Here is a 26,622-nt window from a genome sequence, read left to right as displayed (position 1 = left end):
CGGGTTCAATTCCCGCCTCAGGCGACTGACTGTGTGGAGTTTGCACGTTCTCCCCGTGTCTGCATGGGTTTCCTCTGGGTGCTCCGGTTTCCTCCCACAGTCCAAAGATGTGCAGGTCAGGTGGATTGGCCATGCTAAATTGCCCGTAGTGTTAGGTAAGGGGTGGGTTGCGCTTCGGCGGGGCGGTGTGGACTTGTTGGGCCGAAGGGCCTGTTTCCACACTGTAAGTAATCTAATCTTAGAGGTTTACAAAATTATGAGGGGCATGGATAGGATAAATAGACAAAGTCTTTTCCCTGGGGTTGGGGAGTCCAGAACTAGAGGGCATAGGTTTAGGGTGAGAGGGGAAAGATATAAAACAGACCTAGGGGGCAACTTTTGCACACACAGTGGTACGTGTATGGAATGAGCTGCCAGAGGAAGTGGTGGAGGCTGGTACAATTGCAACATTTAAGGGGCATTTGGATGGGTGTGTGAATAGGAAGGGTTTGGAGGGATATGGGCTGCATGTTGGCAGGTGGGACTAAATTGGGTTGGGATATCTGGTCGGCATGGACGGGTTAGACCGAAGGGTCTGTTTACATGCTGTACATCTCTATGACTCTATTTACATCAATGGAAATAACGCATATGTTATCAAGTAGACAAAGAGATAGACAGGATGGAAATAGAGTTTTCAATCCAACACATTCCATGCTGACAAGATGTCTTTTGGGAAGTCTACTTCCATTTGTCATCATTTAGCCCATCTCTCTCCAAACCCTTCATATTCGCATACCCATCCAGATGCCTTTTTAAATGTATTTTCTTGGTCGCGTCCTCTGGCAGCTCACTGTCTGTGTGAAAAGGTTGCCCTTTAGATCCCTTTTAAATCAACCAGGGGCATAGGTTAGGGGTGTGAACATCCCCATCCTGGAGAAAACACCTTGCTTATTTATCCTATCAATGCCCCTTGTGAGTTTATAAACCTTCATAAGGGCTATTGTGTCACAATACACAATAGTCCTGTCAGTTTAATGAAATTCCCTCCCCCTGGCCAACATCTGGGAGCAAAGCATTGTGTCTCCCTTTCCATTCCTCACCCTGGGAGGGAGAGAGAAGGGGAAGTGGGGGGGTGAAAGCAATTTTCACTTGTAGCAACTAGAGTGATTCCAGGGATGGAGCAGACTATCGAAAGGTGCTCAGATGCTCTCTTGTCCCTCTCAAAGATATTTTCCTTGTGTATTCCTTCAGTTTGGCATGTGTACAGTTTGCACCCTAGAAAAGGATTCTTTGCTTAAAAAAACCTGTCTGGTTCGCTAATGTCTTTTTGGGAAGGAAATCTGCCATTCTTACCTGGCCTACATGTGACTCCAGACCACTAATGGTGTCGTTGATTCTTAAATGACCTCTGGGCAGGTAGGGATGGATAATAAATGGTCCAGCCAGTGACACACTTGTCCCTTGAATGAATATTTTAACAAAAAAGTCATGAACCTCTTTCTTCCTCTGTCCGGGTCAGGCCTCCAATCATGAACTCTTTCTTCCTCCTCACTCCTGAGTGGCTGTTGTATCCTAAGCAGTTGTATCTAACTGAGTTCTGAACCTGTTTCCTTCTCCATTTTGATTGTGTGTGCCTGTAGGCTCCATCAGAGCCTCCTGCAAATCACACTTTCAGACAGCTTTTGTAAGCTCCTCCTTGGCCTCCACACCAGGGCATCTACACGTTAAGACTCCAAGCTGACTTCTTCCAGTCAATACCAACATTTTTCCAAGCTGGGTCCCCTCTCTATTTTATGGTTACTATCAGGACTGTTGAAGTCTTGCTGGACAGTCCTGACTATAGGCATATGCAAACTCAAACTACCTTCAAGAATGCATTTTGACTGTCTCGAAGGACCGCAACACAGTATTGGTATTTCCGTGTTGTCTGTAGACCCACGATGCCATTATTGAGGGAGTTACAGAATTTGACCCAGTGCTAAATTTTTAAGTCAGAATGGTATGGGGATTGGAGGGGAACTTGCATGTGATGGTATTCCTATGCACCTGCTGCCCTTGTCCTTCCAGGTGGAAGTGTTCGTGGGTTTGGAAGGTTTTCGCTGAGGTGCCATGGTGAATTTCTGCTTTGAATCTTGTAGGGTAATAAATGTTCCTATAAATGAGCATCCACGGCAGAGAGAGTGGATGTTGAAGATGGTGGATGGGGTGACAATCAAATCAGCAGCTTTATCTTAGATGATAATTCAGTCCAGTATTGCTGCTGATGCTCATCAAGTCATCATGATACCTTGTTTTGAGTTGATGCATCTATTTGAAATCTATCTGACTCATCTCAGACGTGGATGGGTGCCTCTGTGACAGGTAGACTTATGAGAGCAAAGTCATGTGGGTTTGCCCTCTTGCTACTTTGCTCCCTGACACTGAGTTAGTCAGCTTAGTCAATAATGGCACTGAATCACACTTGTGATGGTGAGCAATGAAATCAATTGAAAACATGGACTATAATGTGGCAGATGTGGGATTATCCACTTTGGAAGAGGCTGAAAAGTGTAGGTATACAAAGGCATCAAAGGTTTCCTTGTTGATAGGCACGGAGGGTTAATATGCAGGTATATCAATCTATTAGAAAGGCTAATGGTATTTTGGTATTTACCACAAGAGGATTTGAGTGGAGAGGTAATGGAGTCTTGCATCAATTGTATTGTAGCTTGGTTGCACTGCACCTGAATACCACGTGCAGTCTTGGTTCGTATAGAGAAATGTGATGAAAGTTCACCAGACTTGTTCTCAGGCTGGCAGGGCTGTCCTCAGACAGTCTTTGGTCTCAATGAAACCCACAAAATATTTAAAGGAGTTCACAGGGTGGGTTCAGATAAGAGGTTTCCTGTTTTGGGATTTTAGAACCAGGGACCAGAATTTAAAAGTAATGGCAGACCACTTAGGAGCACAATGAGGTGATATTTTTGTTTTACTCAGGTTGCAGGTAGATCGGATAGTGAAGAAGGCATTTAGTATGCTTTCCTTTATTAGTCAGAGTATTGAGTACAGGATGTGCAAGGTCATGTTGCAGCCACTGTTGGAATGCTGCGTGCGATTCTGGTCTTCCTATCGGAAAGATGTTGTGGAACATGAAAGGGGTAGAAAAGATTTACAAGGATGTTGCCAGGGTTGGTGGATTTGAGCTATAAGGAGAGGTTGAATAGGCTGGGGCTGTTTTCCCTGGAGCATTGGAGGCTAAGGGGTGACCCTATCGAGGTTTATCAAATCATGAGTGGCATGGATAGGATAAATGGACAAAGTCTTTTCCCTGGGGTGGGGGAGTCCAGAACTAGAGGGCATAGGTTTAAGGAGAGAGGGGCAAGATATAAAAGAGACCTAAGGGGCACCTTTTTTACGCAGAGGGTGGAACATGTATGGAATGAGCTGCTAGAGAAAGTGGTGGAGGCGAGTACAATTGCAACATTTAAAATGCATTTTGGGCCGGGTGCTGGTAGGTGGGACCAGACTGGGTTGGAATATCTGGTTGGCATGGACAAGGTGGACCAAAAGGTCTGTTTCCATGACTCTATGTTCGCAATTAAAAGGGTAGTTTCTCATGGAACTGAGCAGCATTTGAGGGATTGGCACATTGATATAAAATTATTCTTCACCTTCTAATGTAGTAATGGAGTTACGTCCTTTATTTCTTGTCATTTTAAAAATTTGTTAGGATAGCAGAAAGTCATTCAGCAACTTTACTGGCTTTCTTAAACAGTCTTGATATTTCATTATCATGTCCTTGATTCAGCTCCATTTCCAGCACCTTTGTAGGCAGTTTAATCCATGTTATTGTCACTAAATGAAGTTTTCCTCCATACACACTTAAGCCTATCTGGCTGCATGAGGGTTTTCAGGTTTCTGTGTCCTGGATAATATGTGATCAGCAGGCATCTAGCAATCTACAGGAACTGCCACCTATGTTGTGTTCATTTAACAGTACTGACCGTGATCACTTATTTTGTAATTTTTTTTCACTGTACGTCACATGGAAAGAAATTTGAAAGCAATTGATACATCGACTTCTGACAGAGCCACTTGATTCATTGGGATTCGAATCAAGAAGAAATGTTTGCTTTTGTCTGCTGAGGGGTTTTTAGAGGACACTGGTGTGGCAGGAAGAATACTGAGACAACTGAGTGAGGGAGATTCAGTGCGCTGACTGTGAAAAGTGCTTCACACCATTTCCTCAGCTTGGGGAATCAAAATCTCACTCCTCACGGAGGGGAGAAACTGTGTACCCGTTCTGTTTGTAATTTCAAGCCCTGGGCAACAAAGTAAAGCCTCCCCCATGGGAAAACCGTGGAAATGTGGAGACTGGCGAGAGGCCGTTCACCTGCTCTCAGTGTGGGCAGAGATTCACTGAAGCATCCCACCTCGTGAGACACCAGCGTGTTCACACTGGGGAGAGGCCATTCACCTGCTCCATGTGCGGGAAGGGATTCAGTCGGATGGGCAACCTGCAGACGCACCAGCGGGTCCACACGGGAGAGAAGCCATTCATGTGCCCTGTGTGTGGGAAGGGGTTTGCTCAGTCATCTGGACTGTTGATCCATCAGCGGGTACACACCGGGGAGAGGCTGTTCACCTGCTCACAGTGTGGGAAGGGATTTATCAAGTCTTCCATCCTGCTGACCCACCAGCGGGTACACACAGGGGAGAGGCCGTTCACCTGCTCCATGTGCGGGAAGGGATTCATTGATTCTTCTGGCCTGCGGACCCACCAGCTGGTTCACACCAGGGAGAGGCTGTTAACCTGCTCTCAGTGTGGAAAGGGATTCACCTGCTCCTCCCACCTGCAGAGGCACCAGCGAGTTCACGTGCCATCGCAGGGGGAGTAGAATATAGAACATAGAACATAGAAGAATACAGCGCAGTACAGGCCCTTCGGCCCTCGATGTTGCGCCGATCAAAGCCCACCTAACCTACACTAACCCACTATCCTCCATATACCTATCCAATGCCCGCTTAAATACCCATAAAGAGGGAGAGTCCACTACTGCTACTGGCAGGGCATTCCATGAACTTACGACTCGCTGAGTGAAGAACCTACCCCTAACATCAGTCCTATATCTACCCCCCCTTAATTTAAAGCTATGCCCCCTTGTAATAGCTGACTCCATACGTGGAAAAAGGTTCTCACTGTCAACCCTATCTATCCCCCTAATCATCTTGTACACCTCTATCAAGTCACACCTATACCTTCTTTTCTCCAATGAAAACAACCCCAAGTGCCTCAGCCTTTCCTCATAGGATCTTCCTACCATACCAGGCAACATTCTGGTAAACTTCCTCTGCACCCGTTCCAGTGCCTCCACATCCTTCCTATAGTATGGCGACCAAAACTGCACACAATATTCCAGATGCGGCCGCACCAGAGTCTTATACAACTGCAGCATGACCTCAGGACTCCGGAACTCAATTCCTCTACCAATAAAAGCCAGTACGCCATATGCCTTCTTCACTGCACTATTTACCTGGGTGGCAACTTTCAGGAGATCTGTGTACATGGACACCAAGATCCCTCTGTTCTTCCACACTACCAAGTATCCAACCATTAGCCCAGTACCCCATCTTTTTGTTACTCTTACCAAAGTGAATCACCTCACACTTAGCTACATTGAACTCCATTTGCCACCTTTCTGCCCAGCTCTGCAGCTTCTCTATATCCCGCTGTAGCCTGCCACATCCTTCCTCACTGTCTACAACTCCTCCGACTTTCGTATCATCCGCAAACTTGCTCACCCAACCTTCTAACCCTTCCTCCAGGTCATTTATAAAAATGACAAACAGCAATGGTCCCAAAACAGATCCTTGCGGAACACCGCTAGTGACGGCACTCCAAGATGAACCTTTGCCATCAACTACTACCCTCTGTCTTCTTCCAGCCAGCCAATTCCTAATCCAAACCTCCAACTCACCCTCAATGCCATATCTCTGTATTTTCTGCAGTAGCCTACCATAGGGGACCTTATCAAACGCCTTACTAAAATCCATATATACCACATCTACCGCTTTCCCCTCATCTACCTCCTTAGTCACCTTCTCAAAGAATTCAATAAGGTTTGTGAGGCACGACCTGCCCTTCACAAAACCATGCTGACTATCCTTGATCACATTATTCTTATCCAGATGTGCATAAATCCTATCCCTTACAATTCTCTCTAAGACTTTGCCCACAACAGAAGTGAGACTCACTGGCCTATAGTTACTAGGATTATCCCTACTCCCCTTCTTGAACAAGGGAACCATGTTTGCTAGCCTCCAGTCCTCTGGCACTACTCCTGTAGACAAAGAGGACACAAAAATCAAGGCCAATGGCTCTGCAATCTCCTCCCTTGCTTCCCAGAGAATCCTAGGATAAATGCCATCAGGCCCAGGGGTCTTATCTATTTTCACCCTTGCCAGAATTTCCAACACCTCTTCTCTACATATCTCAAAGCCATCCATTCTACTTATTCGTGCCTCAGTATTCATATCGACAACAATGTCCTGTTCCTGAGTGAATACTGACGAAAAGTATTCATTCAGTGCCTCCCCAATCTCTTCAGCCTCCACACGCAACTTCCCATTACTATCCTTGATTGGACCGACTCCTACCCTAGTCATTCTTTTATTCCAAACATACCTATAGAAAGCCTTAGGGTTTTCCCTAATCCTACCAAATAAGGACCTTTCATGTCCCCTCCTTACTGCTCTTAGCTCTCTCTTCAGGTCCTTCCGGGCTACCTTATAACAGTCAATCGCCCCTATTGAACCTTCACGCCTCATCTTTACAAAGGCCGCCCTCTTCCATTTAACAAGGGATTCCAATTCCTTATTAAACCACGGCTCCCTCACACGACCCTTTCCTCCCTGCCTGATAGGTACGTACTTATCAAGGACACTCAATAGTTGCTCCTTGAACAAGTTCCACATATCAATTACGCTCTTGCCTTGGAATCTACTTTTCCAATCCACATATACTAAGTCATGCATAGAACAATACAGCGCAGAAAAGGCCCTTCGGCCCTCGATGTTGCGCCGACCTATGAACTAATCTAAGCCCATCCCCCTACACTATCCTATCATCATCCATGTGCTTATCCAAGGAATGTTTAAATGTCCCTAATGTGGCTGAGTTAACTACAATTGACAGGCAGGGCATTCCAGGCCCTTATCACTCTGCGTAAAGAATCTTCCTCTGACATCTGTCTTAAATCTATCACCCCTGAATTTACAGGTACGCCTCCTCGTACAAGCCAACATCATCATCCTAGGAAAAAGACTCTCACTGTTCACCCTATCTAATCCTCCAATCATGTTGTATGTCTCTATTAAATCCCCTCTTAGCCGCCTTCTCTCCAATGAGAAGACCCAAGTCTCTCAGCCTTTTTGCATAAGGCCTTGCTCCAGACCAGACAAAATCTGGTATATCTCCTCTGCACCTTTTCCGATGCTTCCACGTCTTTCCTGTAATGGAGTGACCAGAACTATACACAGTATTCCAAGTGAGGCTGCACTAGCATTTTGTATAGTTGCAGCATGACATCACGGCTCCAGAACTCAATCGCTGTATCAATAAAACCTCACACACCGTATGCCTTCTTAACAGCACTATCAACCTGGGTGGTAACTTTCAGGAATCTATGAATGTGGACACAAAGATCCCTCTGCACATCCACAGTACCAAGAATCTTTCCATTGATCTGGAATTCTGCCTTCCTGTTTGATTCTTCCCAAAGTGAATCACCTCACATTTATCTGCATTGAACTCCATTTACCACCTCTCAGCCCAATTCTGCAGTTTATCCAAGTCCTCCTGCAACCTGCAACATTCTTCCACACTGTCCACCACTCTATAGGGACATACCTATCAAAGACACGCAATATTTGTTCCTTAAACCAGCTCCACAGTTCGATTGTCCCCATCCCCTACATTTTGCTATTCCATTCCATGCCCCCTAAGTCTTGCCTAGTGGCATTATAATTGCCCTTCCCCATCGATAACTCTTGCCCTGTGGCATGTACCTCTCCCTTTCCATCACTAAACTAAATGTAACTGAATTATGGTCAGACTATTCTTGAAGCTCAAACCTTCCAACCCGCGCAACATCCTTACAAATCGTTTCTGAAGCCTTCCAAGTTTCACAACATCCATCCTACTCAGTGATTAATAGTCTGTGAACAATATATTTTGTTCAGGCCATAAAAGAGGGCAATTTTTGAGGGGAATTAACTTTCACATTCTTTTTCTAAATCGTTAGGACCCTTTTAAATCTTTCCTCTCTCACCCGAAACGTATGCCCTCCGGTATGAGAGTCCTCTACACGGGAAAAAGATCAACAAAAGTTGAGTATCCAGACAAAATGCAAAAGGAAAAAAAATGTCACTCCAGCCTTTTTTCTCCTGAGGTCATTTGGATCCCAAATCTGTCATCACCACCGTCAACCACAGAGAGTCTATTGCGCATGTTCCTCGGTGTCAACAAAAATCTGCATATACACCTTGGTGTTCGAGGAAACGGCACGCAACTTTGATTGGACCAATGGGGAGCCCTGGAGGCTTGGTCCTCCTGACAATCAGAGACTCCCCACCGTTGTCTGAAATGTGGAAATTTGATCATTAGTTTATGAAGTTGCTGCTGTTCCTTTCTCTGAATGAAGATTGAGTTTCACCCCAGACTGAAACTTCTTTCCTCTGTCCTACATCTATGAGTACGGCACTCTCTTTTCTTACCCTCTTTTTTCATTCTGGGGTTCGGAGGAGCAGGAGAGTGACGTTTCGGGCACGAGCCCTTCCTCAGGAATGATGTGCGGATGTACAAAGGGTCCTCAGCGTCCTTCTACACCAGTCAATGTCAGTCGTCAGTAACAGAAGGGAAACGGAGTGAATCCAGGGAGGGGACAGACTCTGGAAAAGTTGGTCCAGGACTGTGCTTCGGTTGGCAAACATGTGGCAAATGCAGTACCACAATGTGAAGTTATAGTCCTTGCTGTGGAAAATAAAGGCAGAAAGGAAGCACATGGTTTAAATGGGAATATATTGGGATGTAAAGATAGTGAGGACTGCAGATGCTAGAGATCAGAGTCAAAAAGTGTGGCGCTGGAAAAACACAGCAGGTCAGGCAGCATCTGAGGAGCAGGAGAGTGACATTTCGGGCACGAGCCCTTCGTCAGGAATGATGTGTGGATGTACAAAGGGTCCTCAGTGTCCTACACCAGTCAATGCCAGTTGTCAGACAGATGCAGCAATGAGCAAGGCAAGTGGGATGTTATAGCAAGAGGAATTGAGTTCAGAAGTGGGGATCTCTTCCTGTAGTTTGGGGGTCATTAAATATATTCAATGCTGAGTTCATCTGATTTTTGAACAAGAAAGAAGTGGATGGTTATGGGGAAAGGCAAGAAAATGGTTTTAAAACCAGTATAGAACCGAGTTACAGAGTCGTACAGCACAGAAACAGACCCTTCAGTCCAACTAGTCCATGCTGACTATGTTTAGAAACCAAACTAGTCTCACCAGCCTGTGTTTGGCTCATATGCCTCCGAACCTTTCCTATTCATGTAGTTTTCCAAATGTCTTTGAAATTTTGTAACTGTATCTGCATCCACCACTTCCCTCTTGACATTGGTTCCACACACAAACCACTCTGTTTCAAAACAAAGGAGCACCTCATGTCTTTTAAAAATATTTTTCCTCTTACCTTCAAAATTTGCTCCCTAATCTTGAAACCCCCACCTGAGGGAAAGGACCTGCCATTTATCTCATCTGTACCCCTCAGGATTTTATAAAGCTCTGTAAGATCTCCTCTAAACCCCTATGCTCCAGTGAAATATGTCCCAGCCTCTCCACCTAGATGGAGGCATATTTATATCCAGTTGTGCTCTGTTCAATGTTGGTGCAGTCTTGAAAGACCAAATGGCCTACTCCTGCTCCCAATTCTCACACTGTGTCCAGTAAAGCAAGAGACCCATAAGACATAGTAGCAGAAATTAGGCCTTCAGCCCATCAGGTCTCCTCCATTCAATCATGGCTGATAAGTTTCTTAACCCCATTCTCCTGGTTTCTTTCCATAACCATTGATCCCCTTGATACTCAAGAACCTATCTATTTCAGTCTTAAATATACTCAGTGAACCAGCCTCCACAGCCTTCTGAAGCAGTGAATTCCACAGATTTACCGCTCTCTGGCTGAAGATGTTTCTCCTGATTTCCGTTCCAGAAGGTCTTCTCTTTACTCTAAGGCAAAGCCTTCAAGTTCAAGTCTATCCATTCAATGGAAACATCTTCTTAACATCTTTTCTGTCCAGGTCATTCAGTATTCTGTATGTTTCAATTTGATCCCTCCTGAGTGTGGGCCTGTTAATCAGCACGAACCCAGACCCTGCAGGATGTGGTACAGCAGGGGTTAGGTTCAACAAAGTGAGAATGGAGGGAGAATGTGAGAGGTGGGGATTTTCAGCTTTTTGGGAATGAGAGAGGAAAGAAAGTTCAATATAAATTAGAATTGATTGGATGGGCTGATGAACCAGGTAGTGGCAGATGGAATATAATTTAGATAAATATGAGGTGTTACATTTTGGAAAGGTAAATCAGGATGGGATGCTTACACTTAATGGTAAGGTCCTTGATAGTGTTCCCGAACAAAGAGACCCTAGAGTGACCTTGAAAGTGGAGTTGCAGGTAGACAGGATAGTGAAGAAGGCATTTGGTATGCTCTCCTTTATTGGTCAGAGCACTGAGTATAGGGGTTTGCTGTACAGGACATTCGTTAGGCCACTTTTGGAATACTGCATTCAGTTCTGGTCTCCCTGCTATAGGAAAGGGGTTGTGAAAGTTGAAAGTGTTTGGAAAAGATTTACAAGGCCTTTGTCAGAGTTGGAGGATTTGAGCTGTAGGGAGAGGCTGAATAGGTTGGTGATATTTTTCCTGGGCCATCGGAGGCTGAGGGGTGACCTAAGAGAAGTTGCATAGTAGGGTAAATAGACAAGATCTTTTCCACCAATGTAGTGGAGTCCAAAACAAGAGGGTATAGTTTATGGTGAAAGCAGAAAGATTTAAAAAGAGACCTGAAGGGCAACATTTTAACACAGAGAATGGTGCGTGTATGGAATGAGCTGCCAGAGGAAATAGTGGAGGCTGGTGCAATTACATCATTTTAAAGGCATCTGGATAGTTTCATAAATGGGAAGGGCTTAGAGAGATAATCTAGTCCCATTTGCCAAGTGCTGGCAAATGGGATTAGATTAATTTAGAAAATCTGGTTGGCGTAGACGAGTTGGACCAAAGGGTCTGTTTCCACGCTGTATGACTCTAATCATCTTCAGTGAAAGCAGAACATAATTTTTAAGACTGGACTTTCAGAGCAGCTTTCAAAGATGTTTTGCCCTTACTGGGAGTAGAAGTTGCAATGAAATCTTTCATTTGTGAGACAACAACTGGGTGAGTGAGTACATCTGTGATTTTGATGGAAAGTGGGAATTTATTGCACTGTGGGATTGAAGTGCTTTAATGTTAACGGTGGTAGGTTATGTGTGCTGAGTGGGAAGCCGAGTGAAGTGATTAATGGGTTTTTGTTTTAAACTTCTCATTTCTTTGAGCGTCCAACATTGTATTTCCAATGCTGTGCATCAGAAGAAGCGGTAAATCAGTAACTGGTATCGTTAGAAGCCTTACCATTTTCAGCACTGCAGGTATTGCATTGTTTCATCAGCATTGTAAAGGTTACTGGCAGCAGGAGGTGTGGGCTGTATTTACTAGAAACGATCAAGCAGTTAGATAACACATACTAGAGGACAGGGTGGGATTTGTCTTTCAATCTACAGAAGGTTCTGGCTGTTGTGATCCGGGGCAAGCACAAGTGCGGTAAATCATAGAATCCCTACAGTGTGAAAGCAGGCCATTCAGCCCATCAAGTCCACACTGACCACTCTGAAGAACATGTCACACAGACCCACCCCTATTCACCCTATCAGGTTATTTCTGCTGGTGGCTGAGACTAGGCCTCAAGATTAAGGGGAGATTTAGGACAAAGATGTGGAGGAACTGCTTTTCCCGAACAGTAGTGAATCGATGGAATTCTCTGCCCAAGGAAGCAGTACAGTCAGCATCATTAAGTATATTCAAGACACAGTTGGGTGGTTTTTGCAGGATAGGGGAATTAAAGGTCATCGAGATAATGCAGGTAGGAGGAGCATATCTTAGTGCTTCTATTTCTATGAAACTATAACCCTGCACTTCCCATGGCTAACTGACCTACCCTGCACATTCTTGGACACAATGGGAAATTTAGCATGGCCAATCCAAATCAAGGTGAACAATGTAGTGATGTGGAAACTGAACGTCAGAGAATGATAGAAAGGGACAAGGAGAATAAATGTAACAGCAATCAAAGCTAAATTCTAAAGATCACAAAAAATAAAACTAAAAGGTCAGTATCTAAATATGTGCTGCATCGTAACAAAAGTGAATGAATCTGATGCACAGGTTGAAGAGAATAATTATGATCTGAGACTCCTCACAGTGGTATGGCTTCAGGATGACAAGGATTGCATCCTGAATATCGAGGCGGGCATGTAGTATCGGGGCCATAGCAGCATCAATTTGAAACTCCAGATATTAAATCCAGTAACAAGGCCAAAATGCCACCAACTTCCTCCAATCTCTAGGTTTCCCAACACTGAGTGGCCCATAATTGCCAGTTGTATCCTTTTCCCCTTTATCATTTACTATTCAATTCAGCCCATTGAGTCAACTCTGCCATTTATTCAGATCACGATTATTCTGGTAAACATCAACTCCACTTTCCTGCCATTGTCCCATAATCCTCAATTTGCTTACTGATTTAAAAAAAACTATCTCAGCCTTGAATGCACCCAGGCTCAACAGCCCTCTGTACTAACAAGTTCCACAGATTGACTACCTTCAGGAGAAATTCCTATCTGTCCTAAACATGCAATCCCTTATTTGGAAGTTTTTCCCTCTGGTCCTCAACTCATGCACTTTTCCACATCTAGCCTGTCAAGTGTCCTCAGAATCTTGTACATGACAATAAGGTTACCTGTAATTCTAAGTTCTAATAAGCACAGACCCAACCTATTCACTTCTCCTCATAAGACATTCTTTCCATACCTGATATCATCACGGTCAACCTTCTCTGGACTGCCTCCAATGCCAAGATATCTTTCCTTAGGTAAAGGGCACTAAACTGTTCACAGTATTCAGTTGTGGACTGACTGGTGGCTGACATTGGTTCACTATAACCTCCCTACTTTTATACTCGACTGAAAAGGCCAACCTCCAATTTGCCTTCCCTATTACTCATTGAACCTGGATGAAGTGATTCGTGGATGCGAACTTCCAAATCCCTCTATTCTGCAGCTTTCTCCATTTAATATTCAGTTCTTCACCTCCTGACAAACTGCATAACCTCATTTCCCCATATGCCAAGCTTTCGCTCATTTGCTTAACCTGTCAACATCCCTCTCCAGATATCTAATGTCATCCTCACCACCTGCCTTCCCCATCAACCGTCTCTTCTGCAAATTTGGCAATAGTACATTCACTTTACTTATCCAAGTAATTCATACATATATTGTAAATAATGTTGGCCCCAGCGCTGATCCCTGTGGTACACCACCAGTTACAAGCTGCCATCTTGAACATGCCCCTTATCACAACTGTGTCATTAGTTAGCCAATCCTCGATCCATGCTAACAGCCTCCAACAGCCTGGGCTCTTTGCTTATTATTTCATGAGATGTGAATATCATTGGCTGTGCCAACAACTCTTCCCAAACTGACCTTGAAAAAGTGGTGCTGAGCTACCTCTTAAAATGCTTCACAAATAAAATGTGGTCTGCAACAATGTTCAGAAGTGAGTTTCAGCATTTTGGTCAATAACAAAGAAACAATGCAATATATTTTGCAGTCGGAATGCTGTGCTCACATGTGTCTGTTCTTGGTGGTTGAGGTCATGGTTTGGAAGGTGCTTTTGAAGAACCACCCCACTCATGCAATCAAGCCAGACTGATAGATTGTGGCCCCAGACTCTGCCATTTTGACTTTCCTCATCAATCTACATTCTTTCCAAAGTTTCAGTCTCAAACTGCCACGCAATGCCTTCTGTTACGGTAAGAATACACATGATTACCAACCATATTTTGGGTTGTATAAATCTTAGCCTGCCAGAATTATTTTCTTAAAAACTTTAATTAAACTGGGTGACTGCATGAAATAGTTTGTTGGTCAGACTGGAATCATCCTCCTCAAAAGGAGGCAATGCCATCAATATCATTGAACTCTTTTTGTGAAAAAGCAAAAGTTATTGATTTATTTTCAAAACTTACTGGTATTCACACCAGCACATTCAATGTCAAACTCAGATATCATAAATGAAATTACATCATTAATTTTGTTTTACAACAATCCAACAGATTAGTTAATAATACAGAGTGAATACCAAGGCTGATTAATGTGAAATTAAATTTGACCGAAAATGTAAAATCAAGATGTGAGATAACAAATGGGGGAAGGTAAGAAATGCAGCATCATAGAAGGTGCTCCTCCAGGGAGTGTATTTTACCAACTACAACTGCTAAATATAAACAAACACTCTGACATGATCCTCCGATTTTAATGTAAACCATAGCCCCATACAGTAGGTACCATTTAAATAAGTTAATAGATACAAGCCTTGAGCAAATCCAGCCTCCAGCCGGACCCCCCGCTTCTTGGAGCTCGGACCTTCCTCCAGCTCCGGGGGGTTGTTGAGCTCCTGGGCTCCGGCCGCCGCCGAAGAAGCCGCGGGCGCCGGCTCTCTCTCCTCCACCGCCGACATTTTTAATTTGTTTTCTCGTTCACCCGGTAACCGTCACCTCCCCCTTCCCGGGCCCCGGAAATTATACAAAAATAAACAATAAACCCCACCGGGGACTGTCTCCTTTTCTTCACAACTTTTGTTTGAAAAGTTCCGGCTTTAATTTGAAATGTATTTTAAAGGTATTTTCTGAGGTAAACGATGCCTGTCTGCCCCCCCTCCCTCCGTCAGAAACCGCCCGCTGAGTCGATGAGAAAACCGCAGCCTCGCGCCGCCATCTTTGTTTTTCTTCTTCTTTCCGTCTCCTCCTTCAGTGACGCGCGTCATCCACGCCCCCTCCAATCAGAGCGCACCTTACTCCATCTGACCAATGGCGGCCGGCTTTGCAGTCAAAAAGGAAGCCACAACCCGGAATGTCACTCTCCGATTCGTCCGCACCGACCGCAGCCTTTGGGATTGGTGGAGAGGTTCACAGGCCCTTCACTGTCCCCGCCCCTTTACTACAATGGGCTCGAGGGGTTCAGGAGGAAGGTGTTCTCACTCATTCATTCAACAGGAGATGGACTCAATTTACTGTAATGGGCTGTGGGGGTACAGTGGTCATGTCTATGTTGAGGAGGAAGGTGTTTCCTCTCATTCAACAGAAGAGGACCTATTTACTACAGAGGGTTTTTTTGTGATGCAGCTGTAGTCTCCCATAGAGCCCTGAGGCTCAGGTTTAAATCCCACTGCTCCAGTCTGTGTAATAACATACTCAACTTTTTTCAGTCATAAGTCACACAACTATAGTCCAACACGTCTATTTGAAATCGCACGCGTTTGGAGCGTAGCCTCTTCATCAGGTGAAGACATGGAAAATAAAACGGGCAGGAAAGGGAATTCAGATAAACGATCAGCCATGGATGGTGATGAAAGACAGAGCATCTCAACAGTCAATTACCTATTCCCATTCCTATTTCTGATCTTCTTCATACATGACAAGTTGTATATTTTCCAAACATTAATTTTATTTCCATGGTTTAAAAATGAATATTTAAGAATGGTCAGTTTATTCTTTCTCACTTGAGCACATTGTGACCCACAACTATTTCGATCCCACTGTTAATATCATAGCCCCTCTCATGAGATATCAGAGGAACAATTCATAAACAAAATTTGACACTGACTCACTCGAGTAGACACTTGAACAGAGAAAGCGCCCGACAGATATTGGGAACCGAAAGGTTATTGAAGTGAAATGTTCAGAAGAGCAGGTGAACACCCCCAATAAGGGAACTCACCTGACTGACCTAATTATAATCACCACAGTATCCAGTGCTACTCTTCACCGAACACTGATTACTTTCCTTTTCAGCTTAATGATCCAACTATCTTTTGAATGCCATAATTGAATCTGACTCCAACACTCTCTCTCACAAACCATTCCAAAGATCGAAGATTTTCAATCATTAATGAAATATGTTCTGGATCTCTCCCAAAACACAATTCATATGGATCTTCCTTCAAATCATTTGCAGTAAATTCTTCACATGGACAAATTTGCAGCTTAGAGCATTTGTTTAAATTTCATATCATATTGGGGTGGCACAGTGCTTGGCATTGCTACCTCACAGCACTAGGGACCCAGGTTCAATTCCAGCGTCCAGGTGAGTGTCTGTGTGGAGTTTGCATGTTCTCCCTGTCTGCATGGGTTTCCTTCCACAGTCCAAAGATGTGCAGGTTAGGTGGATTGACCATGCGAAATTGCTCTGTGATGTGTAGGTTATGTGGATTAGTCATACTAAATGCAGGAGAATGGGATGATCCTGGGTGGGATGGTCTTTGGTGTGTCAGTGCAGGCTCAATGGGACAAATGGCCTCTTTCTGCACTGTAGGGATTTTATGTATCTCTGTCTGATTTCGTGCACATGCTACTTTCTGAAAGGGACGTTTTACTGTCATGTTCAGTACTGCAATCTCTATACTTTCATACATCCCTCTAAATTAGGTTGGAATGAAATCCCCCCATTTCACTGTATTTTAGCTACCATTCCCACCCCACCCCTTCCATTCCTGATTTATTTTTCCATTATCTGTGTTATGATCCCCTCCTCTTTATATATATTACTGTAGACAGGCTAAATCTAGTTACCATGTCTCTAAAATATGGAGATGAAATATGATCGCATACTTTGAGTCCATTACTACAGCTTGTTAAGGTCTCTTGCCAAAGAGAACTCTTAATCCTGCATCCTTCGGTAGGATTATATGAGGATATCTGGTCAGCATGGATGAGTTGGATTAAATGGTTTGTTTCCATCCTGTGCGTCTCTATGACTATGACTATCGAATAAGGGCTAGGAGCAGACAGGTGGGACGAGTTTAGTTGGGGATCATGTACTGAACGGTCTGTTTCCAGGTTGTATGACTACACAGCCTCAAATGAATGGGGATCAATCCCAAAGAGATATTAAAGGTCTCGAGCACCACCTTAGGCACACATGTGGACCCCTTCCAGATAACTGAGAGCAGTGGGGCACTATGAAGTTCAGTACATCAGTTAGCCAGCAAGTTCTCTCTGGGAGACTTGTCTCGAGAAAGGAAGCGGTTTCCTGTCCCATCAACTGGACTGTGGATTAGTTTGGAGCAGGTCCGATATCTCTGACAACATCAGTGGACAGAGTCGAGAGTATGGTGCTGGAAAAGCACAGCAGGTCAGGCAGCATCCAAGGAGGAGGGGAATTGACGTTTAGGGCATAAACCCTTCATCATCAATGAGGTTTGTGGATCGGGAGGGCTGAGAGATAAATGGAAGGGGGGGAGGGGGGGGGTGGTGTTGGGCAGAAGGTTGTTGAGAATGCGATAAGCAGATGAAGATGATTGGTTGGAAAGGAGGGTGGGGCGGATAGATGGGAAAGGTGATGGACAGGTCAGGAGGATGAGTGGAGGCTTGGGGCTGTGATAAGGTGGAGGGGGGGGGAAGAGGAGGAGGAGGAGGATACATGAGGAAACTTTTGAATTCCACATTGATCCCATGTGGTTGCAGGGTCCCAAGGTGGAATAAGAGGTGTTCTTCCTCCAGGCGTCAGGTGGTAAGGGTTTGGCAATGGAGACAGCCCAGGACCTCAATGATCTTGATGGAATGTGAGGGGGAGTTGAAGTGTTCAGCCACAGGGCGGTGGGGTTTGTGGGTATCCCAGAGTGGTTCTCTGAAACAATCCACAAGTTGGCGTCCTGTCTCTCCGACGGAGAGAAGACCACATTGGATGCAATGGATACAGTGGATGACACTGGTGGAGGTCGAGGTAAATTTCTGTCAGATGTGGAAGGATCATTTGGGGCTTTGGATGGAGGTGAGAGGAGTGGTATGGACACATGTTTTACACTTCCTGTGGTGGCGGTGAATGGGCCGGGAGTGGGGTGTGGACTGGTTGTGGGCGCACGGACCTGACGAGGGAGTCGCAGAGGAAATGGCCTCTCTGGTATGCTGGTAGGGGTGGGGAGAGAAAAATATACCTGGTGGTGGGGTCCGTTTGTAGGGAGCAGAGGCTGATGTGATGTATCCGGAGGTTGGTGGGGTGGAAGGTGAGGACGGTGGGGGTGGGTTCTGTCCTTGTTCCGTTGGGAGGGGTGGGGTTCAAAGGCGGTGTTGCAGGATGTGGAGGAGATGTGCGGGAGAGCATTGTCGACCACGTGGGAAGAGAAATTGCGAACTTGGAAGGAGGAGGCCCTCTGGGATTTTCTACGGTGGAATTGGTCATCCTGGGAACAGATGCGGCGGAGGAATTGGGAATAAGGGATTGCCTTTTTACAGGAGGTGGGGTGGGAGGAGGCGTAATCCAGCTATCTGTGGGAGTCGGTGGGCTTGTAGTAGATGTCCACGGTTAGTCGGTTGCCAGAGATGGAGAGGTCTTGGAAAGGGAGATGGTCCAGGTCAATTTGAGGTCAGGGTGAAAGGTGTTGATAAAGATGACGAACTGTTCAAACTCCTTGTGAGAGCATGAATTGGCACCAAATGGTCATCGATGTACTGGAGAAACAGGTGTAGCTGAGGAAAATGGACTGTTCCACGTACCCGACAAAGAGGCAGGCATAGCTGGGTCCCATGGCTACCCCTTTAGTTTGGTACATTGGTTTGGATGCCATCTGAGGTTTGTGCAGATCACTTCAGTGGGAACGTGCAGTCCCGTGCTCAGTGAGCAGCACTGCAAGCAAAGCTCACAGAATCCCTACAGGGAAACAGGCCCTTCAACCCAACAAGTCCACACCGACCCTCTGAAGAGTAACCCACCCAGACCCATTCCCCTACCCCATTATTCTACATTACCCCCTAAACAATACACTGCACCTACACATCCCTGAACACTCTGGGACAATTTAGCTTGGCTAATTCACTTGCTCATGTTTGGATTGTGGGAGCACCCAGAGGAAACCCTTGCAGACATGGGGGGAGAATGCGCAAACTTCACAAAGACAGTCACCCTGAGGGTGGAATCAAACCCCAGTCGCTGGTGATGTGACACAGTGGTACTAATCACTGAGTTACTGTGCCGCCCGTGATCTAACCTGGGGTTGGGGGAAGATGGGAGGGGTGTGGGGGTGCTGTCTAGCAGAAAACAAAGAGAGCTCCCACTGTACACACTGTCAGAACAGGCAGGAGGTTCAGTCCTGGGGGTGATCCACATCAGTGTCGCCGGCGGAATCTGCTGGTGCCCCCTCTGGTGTCTCTGCAAGTTACTGGACGACGTGAACCTCTGCCTGCACTTCGGGCAGGGGAACGGCCTCTCCCCGGTGTGGACCCGCTGGTGCCTCAGCAGGTTGGAGGCCTGGGTAAAGTCCTTCCTACACTCAACACATCTGAACGGTCTCTCCCCGTGTGGACCCGCTGGTGCCTCAGCAAGGCAGAGGAATAACTGAAGGCATTCCCGCACTCAGGGCAGATGAAGGGCCTCTCCCCCTTGTGGACCAACCGGTGGGTCAGCAAGTAGGAGGAGCGGGTAAACTTCTTCCCACACTCAGGGCAGGGGAACGACCTCTCCCCCGTGTGGACCCGCTGGTGCCTCAGCAGGGTGGGGGAATTGCTGAAGGCCTTCCTGCACTCAGAACAGCTGAAGGGCCTCTCCCCAGTGTGGACCCGCCGGTGGGCCAGAAGGTTGGAGGATTTGCTGAAGGCCTTCCCTCATTCAGGACAGAGGTAGGATCTCACCCCAGTGTGGACCTGCTGGTGGGCCATGAGGGTAGAGGCCTGGGCAAAGCTCTTCTCACACTCGGGGCAGGAGAATGGACTCTCTGCTGTGTAGACCCGCAAGTGGGCCAGCAGGTTGGAAGAGCTGGTAAAGCCCTTCCCGCACTCGGGGCAGGTGAATGGCCTCTCCCCAGTGTGACTGCGCCGATGAGTCTCCAGGGCAGACGGGAAACTGAAGCATTTCCCACAGTCGCCACACTTCCACGGTTTCTCCATGGGGCAGGATTCCTCGGGTTTCTCCATGGCTGAAGCTTCAGCCGCACACAAACGTGTGTACAGCCCCTCCCCGGTGTGAATTCCACTTTCCAGGCCGTATAACTGTTTCTGGCTCCACACTCAGTGCACTGCAACAGTAGGGTCTCTCATCCAGTCCCACTGATGCTGAAAACGTTATGAAACAGGAACCAAAGAGCATTGCTCCATCTCACAGAATCATAGTTGAAAATCTTTGCTGTCCCGATGGATTGAGTGACTGTCAGACATCGATGTGAAAATGATGACTGCAGATGCTGGAGATCAGAGTCGAAAAGTGTAGTGTTGGAAAAACACAGCAGGTCAGGCAGCATCCGAGGAACAGGAGAGTCAAGCATAAGCTGTTGATTTTGAAACTTCCGTCTTCAGATAATCTGTAAAAAGAGATTACAAAAGTCACCATTGTCAATCTGGGGGGAGGTGGGGTCGGAATGAAACAACAAGGTATTGACACCGACACCAGAAAGAAACTGACCATAGAGACGTGGCAAACATTAGTGGCAAGCCAGAGTCAGAGAGAGACACAGCACAGAAACATACCCTTTGGTCCAACTCATCCATGTCGACCAGATATCCAAAATTAATCTAGCTCCATTTGCCAGCATTTGGCCAATAACCCTCTAAACCCCTCCTATTCATATACCTTTTAAATGTCATAATTGTACCAGCACCCACCACTTCCTCTGGCAAATTTGTACACGCACCACCTTCTGCATGAAAACTTTCCCCTTAGGTCCGTTTCTAACAAATTGCTCTCCATCTAAACCCGTAGCACTATGGCAATCCCAGTCTATGTTTGAAAAGTTAAAATCCCTAACAATAACCATCCTATTACTCTTACAGGTAACACAAATCTCCATACAAATTTGTTTCTCAATTTCCCACTGACCATGAGGGTGTCTACAACACAATCCCAATAAGGTGATCATCCCTTCCTTATTTCTTAGTTCCAACCAAATAACCTTCCTGGATGTATTCCTAGGAATATCCTCCTTAAGTCCAACAGGAATACTATCCCTTATCAAAAACACCACTCCCTCTCATCTCTTGCCTCCCTTTCTATCCTTCCTGCAGCATTTGTATCCTGGAACATTAAGCTGCCAGTCCTGCCCATCCCTGAGCCACGTCTCTGTAATTGCTATGATATCATATCCCATCTTCCTAATTATGCCCTGAGTTCAACTGCCTTCCCTGTTAGGCCTCTTGCAATGAAGTAAATGCAGTTTAATTTGTTAGTCCTACCTTGCTCTCTGCTTTGTCTCTTCCTGATCTGACTGTTTGACTCACTCCCTTTCCCAACTGTACCAGTCTCAGATTGATCTCTTTCCTCACTATTTCCCTGGGTACCTCCCCACGCACCCACCTTGCTAGGTTAATTCCTCCCGAGCAGCTCTTGCAAATTTCCCAGCCAGTATATTAGCTCTCTTCCAATACTCAGGTGCAATCTATCCTTCTTGTACAGGTCATATCTACCCCAGAAGAAATTCCAATGATCCAAAAATGTGAACCCTTCTCCCATGCACCAACTCCTTAGCCATGCATTCATCTGCTCTATCCTCTCTATTCCAACTCTCACTAGCTCGTAGTACTGGCAGTAATCCAGATTTTCCTAGATTCGAGGACCTCTTTTTTTTAAAAATTCGTGCCTGACTTTCTACACTTTCCCTTCAGAACCGCATCCTTTTCCCTTCCTATGTCAGTGGTTCCAATGTGTACAATGACCTCCAACCGGTCCCTCTCCCTTTTGAGAACATTCTGCACCCTCTCGGAGACATCCTTGATCCTGGCACCAGGGAGGCGACACACCATTCTGATTTTTCGCTGCTAACCACAGAAGCGTCAGTTTGTACCACTGACTAGAGAGCCCCTTATCACAATTGATCACTTGGAACCCGACGTACCCCTCATTGCATGAGAGCATGTCTCAAGACCAGAAACTTGGCTGTTCGTGCTACATTCCCTGAGAGACCATCACCCCCTACATTTTCCAAAACAGCAGACTTGTTTGAAATGGGGACAGCCACAGAAGACTCCTGCACTACCTGCCTACCTTTCCTGGAGTTAACCCATCTCTCTGATTATAGCTGCGGCTTTTCTCCCTGCCTATCATTGCCAAACCATCATACCCCCAGGTCTTGAAAATTGCTCATTACCTTGAACTGTCGCTGCAACTTATCCACGCGATCCAATAGGATTTGCAACCAAACACACTTACTGCAGACATAATCACCAGTAACATGGATACTCTCCCTAATCTCCCACATCTGACAGGAAGAGCATATCACTCTCATAAAGGCCACCTTTGCTCCTTCACAATCTACAGACCCAGAAAATAGCACCGTCTTTTTGCTCTAAAAAAGTGCTCCGGGCTAACACAGTACTTGTGGTTTATATTTTTAAAATTTAATCAAGAGATAGATGTCAGTAAAACATATAATCAAGAAAGAATCCACTCCATTCACGACTGCAGACTTACAGCTAAGTTACACATTAAAGACTATACACTTCTCTGTTCCTGTTCTGTGAGCTCCCCCACACAGGTTCCTTCATGGTCAGCTGTGAAGTTTGCTGTTCATTAACCTTTCCCAGATGCACTGCAATGTCCAGTAACTGTGCAGATTCACTGCAATGTAAATTTCTTTTTCTCTCTCCCTTGTTTTGGACTCCTATCCATGCCCCTTATAAACCTCTATAAGGTCATCTCTCAGCCTCCTCCGCTCCAGGGAAAACAGCCGCAGTCTTTTCAGCCTCTCCCTATAACTCAAACCCTCCAACTCTGGCAACAGCCTTGTAAATTATTTCCAAACTCTTTTAAAGTTTCACAACATCTTTCTAACATAGGAGACCAGAACTGAATGCAGTATTCCAAAAGTGGCCTAAGTAATGTCATGTACAGCCATAACATGACTCCCAACTCATGTACTCAATGCTCTGATCAATAAAGGCAAGCGCCACCAAACGCTTTCTTCACTACCATGTCTACCTGTGACTCCACTTTCACAGAACTACAAATCTGTACTCCATGGTCTCTTGATGCAGGAACACTCTCCACGGCCTTACCATTAAGTGTGTAAATCCTGCGCTGATGTGCCTTTCCAAGATGCAACACCTCACATTTATCTAAATGAAACTTTATCTGCCACTCCTCGACCCATCAGCCCATCCATTCAATTCTAATTTAGATTGAACTTTCTTTCCTCTCTTATTTCCTAAACGCTGAAAATCTCCATCCCACATACTCTCCCTCCATTCTCACTTTGATGAACCTAATCCGTGCTGTACCTCATCCTGATGGGTCTGATTTACGCTGATTTACAGCCCACACTTGGGGGATCTAATTGAAACGTACAGAATACTGACTGGCCTAGACAGGGTGGATGTTGGGAAGATGTTTCCATTGGAAGGAGAGACTGGGTCCCAAGGGCACAGCCTTAGAGTAAAGGGAAGACCTTTTAGAATGCACATAAAGGGGAAACCTTTGTAGTCAGAGAGTGCGAAATCTATGGAATTCATTGCCACAGAGGCTGTGTTGGGCAAGTCACTGAGTATATTCAGGACAGAGATAAATAGGTTCTTGTGTATCAAAGATATTGAGTGTTGCGGGGAGAAAGCTAGAGAATGGGATTGAGAAACTTGTCAGCCATGATTGAATGGTGGAGCAGACCTGACTGGCTGAATGGCCTAATTTCTGCTCCTAGGTTTTATGGTCTCTTGCTGTCCTGGACATAGTGAGAGAGAACTGGGAGCAGGAGTAGGCCATTTGGTCTTTCAAGTCTGCACCAACATTGAACAGATCTGCACCAACATTGAACTGGATATGAATATACCTACATCTTGGTGGATAGGCTGGGACCTTTTTCACTGGAGCATAGGAGGTTGAGAGGTGATCTTATCAAGCTTTATAAAGTCATGAGGGGTATAGATGAGGTGAATGATGGGTCTCCTTTCCTTAGAGTGGGGGTTTCAAGGTTAGGGAGCAAATTTTGAAGGTGAGTGGAGTAAGATTTTAAAAAGACATGAGAGACATCTTTGTTTTCCCATAGAGAATGGTTTGTGTGTGGAATGAATGTCCAGAGGAAGCAGGGATGCAGGTACAGTTACAACGTTTAAAAGACATTTGGATAAGGACATGAATGGGAAAGGTTTGGACGTGTTATGGACTAGGCCAGACCACTCAAAACATTCTTAAGCAGGCAGCGCAGACCGTAACTTTGCTATTTGTTTCAGTAAGTGCACAGTGAAAATTACCCAAGGTTAGCTAGGTTGACTACCAGGATTTAAAAGAGATAAATGTATTCACAAGAATACAGAATGAAACACAAAGAACAGAATATAGAATACCCACAGAACTCAGTCTATCTAAACTAGACTTAATTATGCTGTTCCAAATGTACACAACAGTCCCAATAAACAAACCCTTTAAACATACAGTAAAACTGAAACAGAAGCTGACAGGTCGAAGTTAGAAGGGCAGAAGGAGAGAGAGTTTAACATCCTTTCTTCACACAGTCCACTGCTGAACTCACTCAAACAAGGCCTCAGCTTTCACGATAGATCACTCGTCTTTCGTTATGCAGGTCACTTTGAAAACATAAGAGCTTGGGCCTAAAGTCTCATCTGTTGACATATAAGCAAAAAAGCCAACTAATACCCTTTTCATTTCTGTACTAAACCACCCGTTTTGGAGTCCGGGGCCACTTTACCACCACTCTGAAAAAAAACCAAGGACACGGTATCCTTGAAAAGAAGGACCAGCTTTTAGAAAAAGGACCAGCTTTGTGACAGAGGGATATGGGCCAGACACTGGTAGATGGGATTAGTTTACCATGAGAACATAGCATGGACTAGTTGGACTGAATGGTCTATTTCTGCGCTATATGATTCTGCAATGGTCTCAAAACCATTTTCTTGCCTTCCCCATAACCATTCACTTCTTTGTTGTTCAAAAGTCAGATGACCTCAGCCTTGAATATATTCAATGACCCCCCCAATTACAGGAAGTCATCCCCATTTTTGAACTCAATTCCACTTGCTAATATACCACTTGCCTTGCTGACTGCTTGCTGCACCGGTCTGACAACTGGCATTGACTGGTGCAGAAGGATGCTGAGGTCCCTTTGTACATCCACACATCATTCCTGATGAAGGGCTCGTGCTCAAAACGTCGACTCTCCTGCTCCTCGGATGCTGCCTGACCTGCTGTGCTTTTCAAGCACCACACTTGACTCTGATCTCCAGCATCTGCAGTCCTCACTTTCTCCACATACCAATATATTATCATTTAAACCATGCACCTCCTTTCTGCCTTTTTTTTTAAGCAAGAGGCTTTAACTTTACCTTGTGGTACTGCATTTGCTCTGCGTTTACCAATTGAGACACAGACCTGGACCAACTTTTCCAGAGTCTGTCCCCTCCCTGGATTCATTCCCTTTCCCTTCAGTTCGTGCAAATCAGCAACTGAATCTCAGAACGAAAACAGAAATGAAAAAGTGGGTGAGAAAGAAAAGAGTGCCGTACCCACAGATGTTGGACAGAGTTACAGTCTGGGGTGAAGCTCAATCTTCATTCAAAGAGAGAGAGGAACAACAGCAGCTTCAGAAACTCACAACCCAACTTCCGCGTTCAGACAGAGGCTGTTCTGAATGGCAGGAGGACCAGGCTCCTTCCGGTCCTCCGGGTCTCACCATTGGTCCTTCAGAAGGAAGTCAAGCGCTGTTTCCGCGGACAGCGACGAGCATACTCAGTGCTGTTGCTGACACACCGTACATGCGCATTTGTTGCTGACACCGCAGTACATGCGCAGTTGTCGCTGACACCGAGAAGCATGCGCAGTATGCTCTGTGGTGGTGCTGGCGTTACTGACAGATTTTAAGCGCCCAAATGTCAATAGGAGAAAAAAGCTGCAGCCACAATTTTATTTTTCCCTGTGGCTCGACATTTTATTCCTTTTGAATTTCGTCCGGCTTTGTATGTCTTTTCCCCAGGGTAGAGGAAGTCCAAAACTAGCGGCATAGGTTAAGGGTGAGAGGGGAAAGATTTAAAACGGACCTAAGGGGTAACTTTCATGTAGAGTGTGGTGTGTGTATGGAATGAGCTGCCCAGAGGAAGTGGTGGAGGCTGGTACAATTACAACATTTGAAAGGCATCAGGGTCAGGATGGGTATCTGAATAGGAAGGTGTGAGAGAGATATGGGTGAAATGCTGTCAAATGGGTCACTAGATCAATTTAGGATATCTGGAGGGGATGGGCGAGTTGGACTGAAGGATCTGTTTCTGTGCTGTATGACTCTATGTGTCTATTTTAATGCAAATTTCAGAAACATGACTGCAGCT

At 45.5% G+C, this 26,622-nt stretch overlaps 2 long non-coding RNA genes across 3 annotated transcripts in view; one reads left to right on the top strand and one right to left on the bottom strand.

Moving 5' to 3' along the window:
* LOC140460404 (uncharacterized) overlaps positions 1–25,921 on the bottom strand; it is a 36,300-nt gene extending 10,379 nt beyond the window's left edge. The window contains exons 1-2 of the long non-coding RNA XR_011954068.1: positions 25,807–25,921; positions 14,690–20,663 (exon numbers count right to left, since the gene is read on the bottom strand). This is a non-coding gene — a long non-coding RNA (uncharacterized lncRNA). The remainder of the gene's footprint in view (positions 1–14,689; positions 20,664–25,806) is intronic.
* The window catches only part of LOC140460408 (uncharacterized), a 180,089-nt gene that overhangs the window by 1,943 nt on the left and 151,524 nt on the right, over positions 1–26,622 (top strand). The window contains exons 2-3 of one of the 2 annotated variants that reach the window (XR_011954073.1): positions 13,926–14,127; positions 15,582–15,596. This is a non-coding gene — a long non-coding RNA (uncharacterized lncRNA). Of the gene's footprint in view, positions 1–13,925; positions 14,128–15,581; positions 15,597–26,622 lie in introns of those variants that run through there. The other variant, XR_011954074.1, reaches the window with a different exon arrangement.

This window comes from Chiloscyllium punctatum, chromosome 36 (assembly GCF_047496795.1).
Source record: "Chiloscyllium punctatum isolate Juve2018m chromosome 36, sChiPun1.3, whole genome shotgun sequence".
NCBI lineage: Eukaryota > Metazoa > Chordata > Chondrichthyes > Orectolobiformes > Hemiscylliidae > Chiloscyllium > Chiloscyllium punctatum.
Note: the sequence above shows the minus strand (reverse complement) of the source record. Positions and strands in the feature narration are given on the sequence as shown.